This window comes from Tubulanus polymorphus, chromosome 11, assembly GCF_964204645.1.
Source record: "Tubulanus polymorphus chromosome 11, tnTubPoly1.2, whole genome shotgun sequence".
In the NCBI taxonomy this organism is placed as follows: Eukaryota; Metazoa; Nemertea; class Palaeonemertea; order Tubulaniformes; family Tubulanidae; genus Tubulanus; species Tubulanus polymorphus.
The window spans coordinates 13,627,621-13,636,687 of NC_134035.1; positions in this window are offsets into that span (position 1 = coordinate 13,627,621).

The window sequence follows — 9,067 nt, forward strand, 5'->3', positions numbered from 1 at the left end:
CTGTTCACCGCCATCTCGTCGTTTATCGCTGAGCGCAACAATACATCGACCGGAAGTGATTCGGCGGAAACGAATAACACGCCTTGACTAATAGACAAATATTTACAATTATACGCGCATCGATCCGTCGTGAAAATAGTAACAATTGCGATCCATTCATAAATAAAAGTAAAAACGATAAAAGCCCCGGATGTACACCTACAGCGCCACCTGGACACCTACAGCGCGAGTATCCAATATTAGCGGAAATTAGAAAGTTGTCCACGCGCTAGGCGGACGATGACGTCAACAAGAAATATTGTTTAAATAAAACAAACTTCCTCACTTTGAGACCTGATTGTAACGGACCTCTATAGATTTGTCAATGGACCTCCGTTGATTTGGTTCATGTTAGCAGTTATAGCCCCCATGTTTGCCCCTGTTAATTACTTTACTTTTAATAATTTGGCTCACACGCTGCTAAACTACTATAAACCACTTAAAACCACGTCCCTGACTTTATAAGTTCCAGGTGTTTTAAGTTTTCGGTATGAAGAGAGCTCTTTTCATTAGAGCAATATTCCTATCGTTAAAAAATTGATTGTCAACCAAAACAAAACTTTAACGAGATTGGCAATTATTTTTCAATGTCGAGTATTACACCGATTACTGCATTTTTGAAATTTTCTCATATGTAAAGTGGTTAGAGATGAGATAACTGTGTAGAAATTGCGCTATATCAAGAAAATAAAGTATCTTTGAGTAAGAAATTTACACATAGGCTGAATACAACGATTGGGGAACGTGAAAATAGCCTTAAGCCCAACGCAGACGGCACCGAAAAAAACGTTTTTTCCTCGTGAAAAAAAGGTTTTCGATGTTTTTTGTTATGCCGTGTGCGGGGGAGGTAAAACACAAAACGCCGAACTTAAAAACGTTTTTCACGAGCAAAAAACGTTTTCTGAAAAACGTGTTTTCTGTTTCGACGAAACAATTAATGTTTTGCCGTATGCGTTGGGCTTTAAAAACCTGGAACCGGTGAAGTATGAATTGTTGTCCTCATTGAAGAAAACATAAAGTAACCAATAGCAATTACACCAAAAATCTTAGTTAAACTTTTTGGTGAAACTGGGACGGTTGTCTATGTTCTGTCCTATAAATGGTGATTCCAATGATTTGAATCACGACCGTTGAGAGAACATACACTTTCTTATCGATGATTAATGGATGTACCTACTACACTTCACACCGGGCGTCGAATCAGTGAGAGACTAATGAAAAACAACCCCTCCGCTCCGGTATAACTCTCTCTCTCATGAGTTCCCGGTTGAGATATTTAGTCAGGTTACGATTGTAAAGAACACGGTGGAATAAGTGACAGATTTGATGACGATGTCTGGTGTATAAGACGTCTGCTGGTCCTCTGAGAGCGGACGAGATTTTTCCGGTGATTAGGGGTTGAGTGTAAGACACGTTCACGCCTTGTTTAACCGGGATCATTACGCAGATTGGGTGGATCGAATATTGCCTCAACTACTCGAGTCTGACAAGTAGAAGTCGGTCCTGCGGGATCGGCGTACTGTCCTCGCAGGACCCATAAACCTCTGAGTTAATGTCAATGTCTTTACTTTGCTTAATTAATTGAGTAAGCCTCTCCGGAGCAGGCCGCGCACACCGAGTCGCGCACACCAAGCCGCACACGCCGCCACCGTCAAGACAACATTCAATAAGCTTGAAACTCTAAGCTATATACAAAATTTAAGCTATTTATAATTAGCAAAAATTGGAATCAAAAAGACAACGTTTCGGGCTCACGCTAGAGACCATTGTCACCACCCATCTTTAGAGTTTACTTGAGAAATATTTTGGGAGTTAGGTGGAAGGATTCCACCCGGAAAGCGTGAGAGAAAAAAACAATAAAAGTTGTTTAATAGAGAAACTCACAATGTCAATTTAAACAAAAGTTATTGCTTTTTTTCTTACGCGTTTCGGGTGGAATCCTTCCATCCATGTTTAGAGTCGTTTCGGGTGGAATTTGAGTTTGATATGTTTCATTGAGAGAAACTCTCAATATCAATCTAAATGATATTTATCAAAATCATGGAAATAGTCTTAACAATATTTACATCAATGGTTATAAGATGGATGATCACTGCGGTGTCCGGTGTTTCGGGCAGCGAATTGGCGGTCAAACAAACATCTGTCGCCGGCCATTACGATCGAATTAACAAAATGATTGATTTGAATTCGTGATTTTGCAAATTCAAATATGTTACCAACATGTGACATCTTGATTTTGAACACTGGACATTTACACCATATTGTATGAGCGATACGTGGAAATTGATTGGAAAGATTTCTCGAGTTAACTGTACCTGTAGTAATGTGACGACTTATCCAAAAAATAATATTTTTTATTTCCGCAATAAATGATGACCCAGTGTATTGGAAACAAAAAATCCAAGAAAAAGTTTTTAACGGTGAAACGGCGAGAGATGAACCTGAACAAAAGTTTTATTGTAGCAAAGAGAAACCAAGGTTACCATTGACACAAAAATTATTGGAGTATGAATTATATTTGTTGATTTTATAGATTTCAACATTTTGATATATCAACTTTTCGGGCTTTCTGGTATATGGTACTCAGATTTAGAGACACTCGTCCCTCCTACTGTCACCCTCAACCCTATCATCACGTCACTTCCACTGAGATGTATCTCAATCTGATCTGATCGTCTGCCGAATTCAAATTAGATGATTAACTTCTTCTAAACAATTTCATATTTTCAAAACGGTTTGACGCGCACCGGGCACCAGAAGAGGAGAGACCGTCCTGACGTCTGCTGTCCGATTCTGTTTGAATTAGTAACGCTCTAACATTTTAACGAATTCAATCAATTTCATCCCCGAATTTCATAGAATTTAAAATCGACGTCGGTTCGGTTCACGCGAGCACAAAAACTATATAGAAAGGAAATCAAAATCTCGTCTCAACAAAATTCGGTGCCCCGCCGCCGCCGGCGGTGTCGACAGAGATGAAAATCGCGAGTAACCATCAGCGCGAAAAATCCCCAAATAATTCAATTGGGTACCGACAATCGGCGCATCTTTTACTGCCCAGTCGAGCACACCGATATGGCCTTCGTGGCGGCCCGATCACGTGACCGATAATCTCGGAGCCCAATGTCCGACGGTAATGAACCGAGTTTGGACGTCAGCGGCTGTCGCCAACGATCATTACTGTGCGGACGAGTGATTCCTTCAAAATATCCTCCTCGCAGTCGCTGCCTCTAAAAAGAAGAAAAAAATTTCAAATCTGTGGGCATAAAAACACAATTTAACGGTGTCCATTGTTGGTACGGGTATATGCTTCAGTTCACTCGGAATTCTCGTTGAACGGGAATTTAAGATGTCGAATTCAATGGGTTTTCGGTGAATTAAACGCGGTACATTGTGTCAGACCTGGAAACTGGTGGTACTTTCTCTCGAAATGACCCCGACGCTCGAGTCAGGATCTTGTGGCGGTGGTGGGAACCCAGCATCACCGACCGACCGACATGCGCTGAGAATTTTTTTTTAGAATCCTATTTTTACAAGGGGCCTCGTCGGATTTTGATTTCGATGAAGCCTTGTCGAGCACCAGCATCTATAAAGCCACTGTTGTTGTGAGTTTAGAGAGATTTGAATAGATTTAAATAATTAAAAATGAACACATAGCTGTTATGAAATAAAGATTATTCTGAATGATAAATAGATGCATAGGTCAAGGTCCGAGTTAGCCTAAAGTTTGACCTGACGATAGAAATAGTTTATTTCCAATTATTTTTGTTCTAGGTTCGAATTTGGACCGATAATATGTAAACCTGAGTCCAGGATATCACTGAAACTCAATGAGTTTTCAAAACATTTAATTTACGATGATATAGGCCTACACAATAATCATTGGCATTGAAAATGAGCTAAACTCAATTGATTTTAGGCTTCACTGACATATTGTTGATATCTGAGTGAAAAATCAATACTAACTAATTTGAATATTCAAATATATCTTCAATCAATAATTGTATAAGTACTATGCATACGTATGTATAAACTCGTAACGGTTTTATTTAGTGTCGGTTAATAACGGTTGAATTCAAACTGATTTATTTAAACGACCAAACGGTTAATAAGAACGAGGTCCACTAGTGGTCAGATAACTGTAATCCCAATTACAAATCAGCAATCTGTAAAACTACCACTTCTGCGGTGGTACCGATGGTGTAAAACCTGGACCCGTAGATAAGGTGATTACTCTCGGACTACTGGATACCGGTTACTCTCGGAATATGGTCCACTAAACACTGTTCAATGACCGATGATTAATCCTGGTCAATAATCCGATATAATCGTTATTGAACTGTATAATGATGGTTGTTGGTAAGAGCTGAGAGTGAGAGAGTGAGAGAGTGAAGACGAGCATCAACTCTATAACCCTGTTATCGGTACTGTCACGTGTCCACTGATAATCGGCTGCTGTGGTTTATGATTCTCTCGTTCTGCCCTTAATGGAATTAGTATTCAATATTACACCATCAAACACTGAGTGATGCGTCTCTCATATCAATTTAACCCCGATATCAGCAACTCGTCTGCTCGCTCGGTCAGTCCATCTGAAACAATATCGCGGCACAATATTACCATGATTCACCTGATGATGTTTAGGGCAGAGAACAAACACGCCTGCTCTCTGTCCATCTTCACAAAATACACAGTCAAAGCCTAATGCTGCCATACGTTTCAATACCATCTGCCTTCTCATCGCCGACTTTTTTCAGTGAATACTAGAATTGTTCAATCGAACTCAAATTCAACGTTAATTCAATTCTTTATATTATAACGCTTTTAAATTCGTCTCAACACCGTGATTTACATTGGACCCCGAACAGTTGTGTTTTTATCACTGAGGACTGATTACTGTATTCAATGAAACGCCATTCTTTATAACGCGCTGTCCACAGTGCCTGCGTGTCGGCCCTGTGCCAGTGCCGGCCCAGTGCCGGGCCCTGGCCCAGTGCCAGTCCAGTGCCTGCCCAGTGCCGGCCCAGTGCCGGTTCAGTGCCTGCTCAGTGATTTTCAGTGATAGATTTCTATTTGTTGATATAAAGTCTCGACGCGTCTATTGCAGATTCTTCAATTAGTCTCGGCAAAAATGATGACTTAATTTGATGAAAAATTCTGATTGAAGATTTTCATCTCAAATCTGACATATATTGAGACGAGATGGGTGAGAGGAGACGGGGATGAGAGGGGGGAGACGGGGATGAGAGGAGAGGGAGGAGGGTGTCTCCTGTCTCTCAATTCTCTCATCAATAAATCTCACTATCTCAGTGTTGAGAGTCTGTTATGTGCTTCAATACAGATATCATAATAAACTCATATAATTCGGAATCAGATTTCGAAATATTGAACGGCGGTTGATTTAATGAAATCAATCTGACGCGGCGGAGGGGACGGAGGGGACGGCGGAGACGGAGGGGAGGCTCGAATGAATTTCCGAGGATTGACACTGATTGTGACCCCCACGTATTCCGGCAAACTCACCGCGTGTCCGATATATTGTTTTATAATCGGTGACGATTGTAAATTTCTCTGCTGATCGAACTCGCACAAAATCTCCCCATTAAAGCGGAATGATCATCGAGGTGCATGCGCGAGTGCACTTTAGGTGTCGGGTGGATTGCGGGGAGGGGTACACTGCGAGAGCGGGGTCCGAGTGGTGTGTCACCCCAGGTCACAGTTACCAAACACAGAATATCGCCCTGTAATGACTAAGTTGCTTGAACACAGAAATAGAGAAGGATTTTCTTCAGTTATATTCTTTATAAAAAATATTGATTCATTTTTAATCATAGATTTATCGACTGTGGTATATACATATGTAGAATGATATTATCGATCGGCTCAAGGCGTGAAGGGACCATAGCAACACGCTTCAACAATCAATATATAGCCCGAGGACTGTCCTCTCTTTCTATACAAGGAGAAAGTGTGGATGAAACTTGTATTTGAAACGTTTGGCCAATTATTTTTTTATCTGCGATCTAAATGCGCACAGTATGTCGTCCGTTCCCGCGGGGTCCACAGAGCGCCTCGGGTCGCGCTGGTCATGTGGTGTATAGTGTTGTGTGTGATAGACCTTTTTACGATATCATCAGTCGCGCACCACGTGATAACAACATGTAAAATATCTGATGACAAACACTATAGATACAAGGGGTTCAAACATTCCGAGTCCGTGTTGTAAAACCCATTGTAAATAAATTCCACAATAAGAATAAAAAGAGTTCCAATAATGTTTTCTTTAGTTAAATGTTTTATTAGACGTTTAGATATCATAAATAACCAACTTCTGCAGGAATATCAAAGTTATAGACAACAAAATGAGTTTTAAGTTCGATTTGACTTGATTTGAAACATTGAAAATGGAGTAACTTTAACCGTCAACTGTCTGGGACTGGGTTTTACAACAGTGGAACTATCCGTAAGCCCCGAGTCAAATCACAAAAAGTCTCTTTTTATCATGAATTTATCTTATATATTTCTTATCCTTGATTGACCACGTTTGATGATGCAATCCAGATCCATTCATCAGTTTGAGTTTTGTTTATTTCGTGTAGATCGAGATTTCACGATTTGTAGAAATCTCAGAGAGGAGATCCGACAGGGTTTGAATGAACGATACCTGTTTCTATGTGCAGCGAGTCTTACGGGACGAGAAAAATATGTTTAATACATAATTACAGATAACACGAGCCCGCGGTGAGAATCATTGCAACCTCGAGCAATAATTTAACATCTGTTAACAACACCCTTCGAATTATACCAAACTCGGGATAGTGAAATTGATATAATCTCTTGGGTGTTGAAAATAAACCACCACCACCAACAGTCAGCGCCCCGGGCTCGAATCCAAAACATCCCAATAAATTACATAAGTTGTCCGTAGTCCCGCCTATATAGTTAAACTCAACGGGCCGCGGTAAATAGCAACTGGCTACATGGTAACCGGGTCGGGTTAGGGCACACGCTGTGGGTACCTTACTCAGCCTGAAACCCAGCAGGGGTTGCGTTCACGTAATGAAGACTCGACATTTGTTAAACTATTGTCCTCTTAATGTGATTTGTGTTTATTCGAATCGGCTTGAAATTGATAATTACAACTTAGGTTGTAATTCGATCTAATGAAGGCTGAGAGACTCGCTGTCCATAGTCCACAACACGTTTAATGAGGGAGAGGGACTAGCTGTCCATAGTCCACACAACCCGTCGCCAATTTGTTCTATCTAATGAGGGAACTGATGACGGCCAACTGTCCACACCTTGGTTCATAGTTTTCGAGAAAGTTTTGCTTGTTTCAGCAAAATTGTTTGTGAAGATTTTATCTATTTATGTAGGACCATGTAAATAACGAATACAGTAGAAATGTGCCTGACTTGAGCGACGTCTACGAGTTGGATGCTTTATAATTCTTAAGTACTGTCCTGAAAATACTTCAACGAACATCTGAGTTAAACGGTTAAATCAGACTTGGTCGGATCCGATTTATCCTATCGTCTGCTTATTTATATTTCCTGTGGTTCTGTGCTGTCCGGGGAAGTCAATCAGAATACTTAATGATGATTTGTGTCCTGAAATTAATCTTCTAATTCCTCATGTTGTGATGAAACAGTTGACGCCCATCTCAATTATATCATTTCATGGCAGTCCCATAGAAAAATACATTATAAACTATTGGAAAAGTGTCTATTGAACTTAGTATATCAACTATTTCGATGTTTTCGTTTAAAGGTGTTGTAGCTTTATTAATTCGTCCCGTTTTCTCTATCCGCTAATTGCAACTAATTTGTAGCAATAAATCAAAATTGAATTGAATTGGTCCCCGGTTTCTTTCTCATTTGCATTATTTGAATATGGTCAATGCATACATATCTTTTAAACAATCCACGACCTCGCGTATCGATTGGGTTCGAGTCCCACCTGATCCTTATGGGCTCGGTGATTTTCAGGTCCAGTATTTCTTCCTCTCCTCTCAGGTGGTAGCAGAAAGCTTTAAGAAAACAATCCAGACAAACAAAAACTAAACTCCGTTTTGTTTTTGATAGATTATTACATAATTTCACGATTTATTGACATTTCAAATTTACATATAAATTTATTTATTCATTTCCATTATCATTATATCTAAACCCATTAAACCATTTTTTATTAAACAACTCGAATCGTTTCAGGTTCAGAATTTCGAAAGAAAATTGAAGACAGGACAAACGTTCAACTTAGAAACACAGACACATGGGGCCCAGCTGCACAGCCAGGCTTAGATCTAAGACCAGTCTATGTATGGCCTTGGTTCGCAAATAAATCTAGTAAACGACAGTGTTGAAGCCAGTAAGCCTTGGTCCCATCCATAGTCAATCTAATTTGAGTGAGCTTACTTAATGTAGCCAATCTGACAACTTAATTAAAATCAGTCTAAGCTCATTTTAGTTTGATAGCCAATCTCACAATTAATACTAATAACTGAAGAAATTTGAGACTGGATTTTGGACTGAAGTCACGACTGTGCAACCAAACCCCGGGGGTTGAACCGTTTCTCCAAGTTGCCTCATTTGAAATCAATATTCTCTGAATTATAAATAGCTCATTATCATAATCATTTCACTTAATAAAAACATTATTGAATTCTGAAATGACGAAGAATTTATCAGCGAATTGACGAAAAATGTCACATTGAAATCAGATTCGTTATAAATGTGTTGCCGAGTAGCACCTGAGCAGAAGCGTGAACCTGACACGACGTAAACCACATGTTTAACATCCTAAGAGCACCGATTCGTCAGTCGCGGTCAGGTTTAAATTAATCCAATAATTAAAGCCGTTTTTGCCGTGTGGTGATTCAATTCAAGTAAATTAAGTAGAAATTTATTTACAATTTCGATGACGAAACGAAAAAAAAAAACGTAAAATGTGCGAAAACCACGTGACAACAATATGGATAGTTAGTACGATTTACCGAAATTTAGCACCGAAATCCAGAAACAAAAAAAAA